The sequence below is a fragment of the Mercenaria mercenaria genome, chromosome 13 (assembly GCF_021730395.1).
Source record: "Mercenaria mercenaria strain notata chromosome 13, MADL_Memer_1, whole genome shotgun sequence".
NCBI lineage: Eukaryota > Metazoa > Mollusca > Bivalvia > Venerida > Veneridae > Mercenaria > Mercenaria mercenaria.
In genome coordinates, this window is record NC_069373.1 from 1,974,598 (window position 1) to 1,983,755 (window position 9,158).

The window sequence follows — 9,158 nt, forward strand, 5'->3', positions numbered from 1 at the left end:
TAAAGAAGTTTAGGACAGAACTGTCCAATCAGTGTAAGTCGTGGAAGCTGCAGTAACCATTAAAACTGTCAAACAAAATGATAAACATATCATCTGTTATTGAACTGGTCACTCTTAAATGATGTGAACTTTTAACCAAATTGCACATAATAGCATAGAAACCACTACTAAATAGTCTAGTAAAGGAATGGCTCTGCTACAGAAATTAAAAGATCAACTTAGGCTTGCATTGTTTTTTTTTTGTTTTGTTTTTTGCTACGGGTATGTTAAGGCATTTATCTATAAAACAGAACAAATTGGTCATACATTCCCTGAATTAGAGCGAGCCAAACAAACATAATTATCCAAGTAATAAAACAGCCTTTTGGATTTCCTCTTGTACCGGACCAGCTATTGTAATAAATTAGCAAACTTTTCCCAGTGGCAGCAAAAGATTGCACGCTCATAGGTAACGTCTTGTCAGTAAAATAATCCCCTCCTAATTTGAAGGCTAATAATTTCAAAACCATAATTATGAACCTCAAAAGGCGAAAGGCAGATTTGATGCCAACTTTAGCCATTTCGCAATATTGCACTAATGAAACAATAGCTCCGTCACTCTGTCTAAAGAAGTGTACTGAACTGAGGAAGAAGACATATCAATAAAATCATTCAAACTTGAACCCTGCGGGGTTCACTTCGGGAAGGAAAGATGGTGTATAATCCTCGAGCTACCATCTTTTTGGCCACAAGACTGATCGCGGAATGCCTGAAATTTGGAACAGGCATTTCTTTAAAAGGAACCGCAATTCTGCTTAACTGCTCTTCCTACATACTAGTAACTTTCTCATTAGCTACAGCAGAGTTTTGCCTAACGGAAATTAAAGTTTGACTGAAGTTTGGACTCTAGGGCGCTGGTTTTGTAATCGAAACCCTTTGTTAGAACCCTCTAAAAATTCAGCTGCCACTTATTTATTTGGATATAAAGAAAGATAGACTTGTAATACTGCTAAGTCAATAAGGGTTTTGGTGAGGGAATGGAGGTTTAAGTGACCCGCTTTGAGATGCCGGTTTTGGCTATCTGAAGATTCCACGAGGTCCAAGTGACGAATACCTAGAACGATATTGATTGGTAGCTACTATGTGATTCCTGACAAAAATATACAAATTAAATACATTCACTAGATAGTGCTTCCCATGACCAACCCTGCGTACAGCTATTTGTCGATTGTATAACATCATAGCAAAATAAATGGATATAATACCTTTTAATAACATTAAGAACTTTTCTAACTAACAATTTTCTTGTCAGCACACGGTAATTAAATATAGATACTCAAATGTAAATTTAAATGTCCCTGGCAATTGACATCTAGATATTCTTTTGGCTTTCGGTAGCCTTTGACCGGTTAAATTTTATGCTTATCAGCCTGCTTCAGTAACAAGAAAACTCTGACCTTGACTGTTATTAATGTGATCTGAGGGTAACAATGCTGTTTACTCTATGAATTTGCCATTAACCATCGTAATTTTAACATTTGCTGAAACGTGGTCTCCCAAGTCGTTATAAATGCTCTACATTGGAGCCAACTCACCATTTTGTTCAACACTGTCTGACAGTGCAGCGAATCATCAGCCAAAATGCCCCTTCGCTGCGCAAACACGGAACAATGGTGTTCTGCAACAAGGCTCACCACAACCACAAGTTGTTGCGGGTTCAGATTCACCGGTTGCAGGGCTGAAACGGTTGGGTGGCGTTGCGGTGTGGCTGTGCCATCTGGACTGTGTTGCGGAACTCCTTGGGTTTTTGACATTGTCTAGAAATATTCAATTGTATACTTGAAAATTTGGCAAAAAGTATATTAATATATGTAAATTTGTCGCTAGCCCGTTATAAACTTTGAGATAGAAAGGAAAATATGACAAATTTGCAATTTGGCAGCACATCAGTTCGAAATCATGTCACCAGCATACACAATGTCTATAGTGGGCATTCAGACAATAAGACTGAAATGGTCAATCATTTAACAAATGGGCTAAAATAAGTTCATCAATATACATTAGTCATGAATTCAAAATCTAATTACCATACAACACAATGAATATAATGAGCAACTCTCTTTTTGTATGATAGAACATAGCCAAATGGGCAAACACAGTTCATCAATATACATTAATCATAAATTAAAAATCCGATTACCATCCCAACACAAAGTATATAATCGGCAACCATCCGTTTACCATCAAACACAAATTATATAATCGGCAACCATTTTGTTAATGATAGAACAGAGTCAAATGGGCTAAACACAGTTCCTCAATATACATTAATGTTAAATTCAAAATCCGGTTACCATCAAACACAATGGATATAATCGGCAACCTATTCTTTTATAAATGATTGAACATAGCCAAATGGGCTAAACACAGTTCATCAATATACATTTATCATAAATTCAAAATCTGGTTACCATCCAACACAATGGATATAATCGGCTAAAATAAGTTCATCAATATACATTAATCATAAATTCAAAATCCGGTTACAATCCAACACAATGGATATAATCGGCTAAAATAAGTTCATCAATATACATTAATCATAAATTCAAAATCCGGTTACAATCCAACACAATGCATATAATCCGAAACCTTTTTTTAAAAAATGATTGAACATAGCCAAATGGGCTAAACACAGTTCATCAATGTACATTAACCATAGAATCAAAATCCGGTTACCATCCAACAAAAGGGATATAATCGGCAACCTATTATTATTTTTATTATTATTATTAAATGATCGAACATAGCCAAATGGGCTAAACACAGTTCATCGATGTAAAATAATCATAAATTCAATATCTGGTTACCATCCAACACAATGGACATAATCGGCAAACTTTTTTTTTTTTTTTTTTTTTGGAAATTATCGAACATAGCCAAATGGGCTAAACACAGTTCATGATGTAAAATAATCATAAATTCAATATCTGGTTACCATGCAACACAATGGATATAATCGGCAAACTTTTTTTTTTTTTTTTTTTTTGAAATTATCGAACATAGCCAAATGGCTGAACATAGTTCATCATTTACAATAATCATAAATTCAAAATCTGGTTACCATCCAACACAATGGATGGGCAACATTTTTCTTTTTTTAAATGATCTAACATAGCCAAATGGGCTAAACACTTAATGTACAATAATCAAAAATTCAAAAATTTGGTTACCATCCAACATAATGGATATAATGGGCAACCTATTTTTTTTTTTTTTTTTTTTTTTTTTTTTTGAAATGATCGAACACAGCCAGATGGGCTAAATAGAGTTCATCAATATACATTAATCATAGATTCAAAATCCGGTTACCATCCAACACAATGGATATAATTGGCAACCATTTTTTTTTGAAATGATCAGACATAGCCAAATGAGCGAAACACAGTCATTATAATCATGAATTCAAAATCAGGTACCATCCAACACAATAGAGATAAAAGCAACTTTCTTAACGTTCTCTTTTTTTTTTTTTTTTTTTTTTTTGATTAGAAATGATCGAACATAGCCGAATTGGCGAAACACAGTAAATATACATTAATCATAAATTCAAAATCAAGTACCATCCAACACAATGGAGAAAACAGCAACTTTCTTAACTTTCTCTTTTTTTATTAGAAATGATCGAACATAGCCAAATTGGCGGTACAAAGTCAATACACATTAATCATAAATTCAAAATCAAGTACCATCCAACACAATTGAGATAATAGCAACTTTCTTAACGTTCTCTTTTTTTTTTATTAGAAACGATCGAACATATAGCCAAATGGGCGAAACACAGTCAATATACATTAATCATGAATTCAAAATCAAATACCATCCAACACAATGGAGATAATAACAACTTTCTCTTCATCCCTAAGCAGTAATCATAAATTCAAAATCCAGTTACAAACCAATACAAAGGATAAGGAGGACACCCTTTTTCCTAAGCCAGTACCGGCTGATACAATCAGACATTAGCAATTGGGCTAACTATAAATTATGATCTGAAAGGCTAACTATAGATTAAGATCTGAAAAACAGTCATCCTTCTACAAATGACAATAAGTTATAACTACTTTTTTCTTTTTTGTAGGAAGCCAACTTGTTTTATATTTATTCATTTGATTGTTTTATTAACAATATTTTTCTATACAAACCATAAACATTAACCATCAGGATTAAAAACAAACATACTGCAAGAAACGTTGGTATATTGAAAAGTGAACCTACTTATTTTCCTCACACATGCACTTAATTTCTATATATGTGAAATGGAAGTTTAATTACTTCACATTAGAAGAAAATACTTTTCAGCGAGATTAAACCTGATAAAGTTGCTCAAACCCTACTCTGTTTGTAAGCAGGTATCATGAATAATAGACTCTTTCACGTGTTTATTGCACGGCCCATCAGGGCCGGGCATATAGAGGTGGTTTTAGAATGTGCAATGGGTTCGGATTTGACAATTGTTTCCCTTCGAGTCATATTTCTGTTAAATTTTCGTTTGACACTCAGAAAGTGAATATTCTAACGTGTAATCGCAACAATAATGGAATTAATATTATTTAATTTTGTTCCTTCTGGTTTATATTTTGCAATATTTGCAGAATTTGCATTATATTGAATCGGATTTGATCAATTTCAGCCTTTCAAGTTATTCGCGCAGGGCCATTCGCGCATGCGCAGTAAAATTATGTCATTCTTGCTGTACATACGTAACATCTTTTTTTTATTAAAATATTTTGTAGTGGATTTTGTCAAGAACAAGGTAAGTTCGGTGCGAGGCAGTATGAAGAGATAGATAGTCGAAATAATCCGATGTATAAGCTTGTCTAAAGAGATAACAAGTCTATGATATTGTATGTTCTGTAAAATTATAGATAGAAAAATCTTTGAAATCATGGATGGTCCATATATGTACTGTACAGACTAACGTGATATTTGACCCAGTTTGAGGGAGTTAAGTTTCTTTTAAATGTTGCAAGTTGTAGCAGAAAGGTTAATTCTTCATAAAATGATAAATAATTGTTTATGCATATCATATGCAAATGATTAATGTATACGTCAAAGTTTGTCTTAGGTGCGCCAAATTACCCGACAGCACCGTATATATTTTAAAACGAAGAAATCCTAGAATAGACCATGTGACTTACGACGCAAATTTACTACACATGTACAAATGTTACACACGGCAGGTGGCGCTGTTCAAGGTTTTTCCAATTATTAAAGCGAACTGTTAAACATAATCCAATGTCCTGCACAAGGGGGCATTTCGTCTTATTATAAGGTCCAATGAATTTTGATAGTCCAGATAATGGGCGATTTGAGACCTCATGAAAAATTTTGACTCGCTGTCTTCTGGTACATACATGTACTTCCTGATGATAAATAACAACAACTACTTTTCTGCTAGATTTGATTACAAGACAAAAATTGTGTTTTGGACTCTTGTAAGTGTATGAATGTATTGAATGACAAATCAATGCTTTTGACATAAAATTAAAGTGATAAAGATTTATATAGGCCCTAGATTATGACACTAACACATTTTTCAGGTTTTTCTGCATGAGTGACAGCAGCTATAATTGCATATTTTGTGCTACATTTATTTGAAGATATCCCTAGTTTTTAACAACTGCCCTGACCTCTCAGTTATGATCAGAAATTAATTGTTGAATGTTGGGAGTATTTCAGTAAATGTAGATATGGATTTATAGGGAGATTACGCACCCACTCGATGAAAAATGAAAATGTAATTTTAGTCCCATTCAAATACACTTAGGTGCTTTCACTTTGAAAAACAGTAGGTATAATTTCCAATCTGCACACTTTTCTGTATTCAAAATCATATAGTATTTAAGATACCCTGTATGACTACAATTTAGGTATACATGTACTGTAATGCCAAAAAAATGTTTCCAGTAACATGCTAAAGAAAAATAGGTAGGTAGCTGGTCAGTAATTTAAAAAAAAAAATTCTGGATTTTATTATCTAGTGGGACCTTTCGGAAACTATTTTTGTGTACAAAAATACGAATAAGGGAGTTATTCCTTTAGAGCTTCAGTAACAGGGATATAAACTAGCTATTTTTATTTAGGGGCCCAGACTGTCAAAAATAAATGTTTAACATTAGGTATATGGGCATTTTCTCCAGCAATTTAGGGTCCCAGCCCAAAATCTAGGAACCATGGGCTACTGGGCCCCTGCTAGGGGTGTAACAATATGCTAGTCTCACGATACAATATGTATCGTGATACAGATGCAACGATACGGTACATATCGCGATATGAATTGAGTATCGTAAGTAAGCATTTATGTGACAAAATAAAAATTAATCAATGTCTCTACTCTTGGAATGATACATTTCTATAGTTACTATCTTTAACACTGATTGTATGTAAGATATCATGCAATATTTCTAGTTTTCACTTATCGTTTCTGTATTGTGAAACAGACCTATGATTCGATACGCGTATCGCCAAACTGATGTATCATGATAAAATGAATTTCGAAATAACAGGCCCATGTCATACGATATGCGTATCGCAAAACTGATGTATCATGATAAAATGAATTCCGATGTATCGTTACACCCTTAGCCCCTGCTGATTTTTCCTTGAGTAAGTTGATTTTTAACATCACTGACTATGTTTAAAACATAAAAAGTGCAGTTTTTCAACTTTTTGTTAAAACATTAAATTAAAAAAAAACTTCTTTGAGGCAATGAAAAAGAATTAGGGTCCGGAATTAAGGGTATGTCGGGATACCGGAACCAAACTTTTTTTCTAACCTAATTTGTATTTATTTGTGACAATGCTTGTTTTAAATATTAATTGAGGATTTTAATTAATATTTTTGAGAGAATTTCAGCAGGCTCAATAGAAAAAAAGGTGGTAAATCAGCTTACTAATATCCCCATTACTATTTTTTTCACATTTTCATGCTCCCTTTCAGCTTTAAAAACCGCAAATCAAACATTTATCTTAAGTGATATTGCTAGGATATTGCAGTTCCACTGGTCAGATAGCTCAATTGGCAGAGCAACCCCTAATTGAGGAAATTACATATGGTAATTTGTGTTTTGGGGAGGTTCCAGGTTCGAATCCTGGTCTGGCTGTGCAAACTGTTGCGTTGTGAAGTTAACTTTTTCCAGTTTTTTTTTATAGAAGACCTACTGGTTGAGAACCATTTTCCGGACACATTTTCATATTTCGGCTCCATTATTCCCTAAAAAAAAATATTTGACATAAATGAAGCCCACACTGCACAAACTTCAGCTCCTTCCACATCCGATGTTGTAATCAGCATCGCGTTGTGACGTAAAATATGGGTTCCATGGGGCCTCAAATGGGGTCACTAAAATGAATTATTTTTCCCGTCAGATAAACCAGTTTCCGGACAAAATACTTTGACAATGTTTTGTTGTTAATTTGATATCAAAATAAGTAATTAAACTATTTCTACACATTTCTTTATCATTCATCTCTTAAGCATAGCCCGATTTTCAACAGCAGCTACGAAAGCAAACCGATGTTGACCATAAAAAGCTCGAGCTCGAGATTCGTTTTATATGAATTCTTGATATTTCCAATAGATATAGAATAAAATTAGTGCAAAAATCGACAGCCCTGCATCTTACGTAACTTTTAGCGTGAAATTAAAAGTAGAACATGTTATCAACAGACAATCATTATGTAGTATGATTATTTCTCCCCCCAACTTGATACCTCGGCATGTGTGAACTAATGCGCATGCGCAATGCTATCTTCATGCCCCGTTAAGACAGAAAGTTGTTTTGTAAATGCAGGTGAGTTATAATCAAAAATCCAAACATTACACAGCCTTATAAAATAGTGGTTTGTTGTAGACATGAATAACAAACATCTAAATGATCTAGATGAAACAATTACATGAACAACAACGAAATAAAGCGGATATTACATGTGTCCGGAAACTGGTCCTGTCCGGAAAATGTTCCTAACCAGTACAGGTAAAATATAAAAATGCATTTTATTTACTTATACTGCTGTAATACTGTATTTACCTTGAAATAAATTTATTCCCCACTATTTTGTTTACTACTACTCTTGGGTTGTTTTTTTTTAGCTCTTCTGATCACTCGATGCCCGGCGTCTCTCGTCTGTCAACATTTAGCTTGTGTATGCAATAGAGGCTTTATTTTTTAAACTGATCTTCATGAAATTTTGTCAGAATGATTATCTTGATGAAATCTAGGCCAAGTTCGAAAATGGTTTTTCTGGGATCAAAAACTAGGACACTATGTCAAATCAAAGAAAAGCCTTGTGTATGCGATAGAGGCTGTATTTTTCAATTGATCTTCATAAAATTATGTCAGAATGATTGCATTGATGAAATCTAGGTCGAGTTTGAATATGGGTCATCTGGGGCCAAAATGTAGGTCATAGGTCAAATCAAAGAAAAACCTTGTGTATGCAATAGAGACAGTATTTTTCAATTGATCTTCATGAAATTTGGTCAGAATTATTGCCTTGATAAAATCTAGGTCAAGTTTGAATATGGGCCAAACACTTTGTTTTTAGCTCGACTATACGAAGTATAAGGAGGGCTATCCTACTCGCCCGGTGTCGGCGTCGGCGTCTTTCTGCGTTCCCACCTTGGTTAAGTTGTTTTTACACTTTCTCTTTTTATGCCCCCTTTGAAGAAGGAGGGGTATATTGTTTTGCAGATGTCTGTCGTTCAGTAGGTCGGTCGGTCGGTCAGAATGTAGACTAATCCGTTTCCTGCACAGTTAAACAGTTTCCGGATGATAACTCAAGAACACTTAAGCCTAGGGTCATGAAAGTTTATAGTGAGGTTGGTCATGACCAGCAGATGACCCCTATTGATTTTGAGGTCAGTATGTCAAAGGTCAAGGACACAGTGACCAGGAACAGTAAAATGGTTTCCGGGCAATAACTCAAGAACGCTTGGGCCTAATGTCAGGAAAATTAATAGTGAGGTTGGTTATGACCAGCAGATGACCTCTATTGATTTTGAGGTCATTAGGTCAAAGGTCAAGGTCACATTGGCCAGGAACAGTTAAACGGTTCTGATCTTTTTGTCCAAAACCACACCCACCCGCTTATCTCAGTAGGTAGAGCGTTGGTCT

The 9,158-nt window shown here is 34.4% G+C and overlaps 1 long non-coding RNA gene across 1 annotated transcript; it reads right to left on the minus strand.

The window, feature by feature from the left end:
* Positions 1-229: 229 nt before the first annotated feature.
* Positions 230-1,115, minus strand: LOC128547808 (uncharacterized). Its single transcript, XR_008366646.1, has 2 exons — positions 784-1,115; positions 230-704 (listed from the first exon to the last, which is right to left on the minus strand). It is a non-coding gene; the product is annotated as an uncharacterized LOC128547808 (long non-coding RNA).
* Between the last annotated feature and the right edge of the window lie 8,043 nt (positions 1,116-9,158).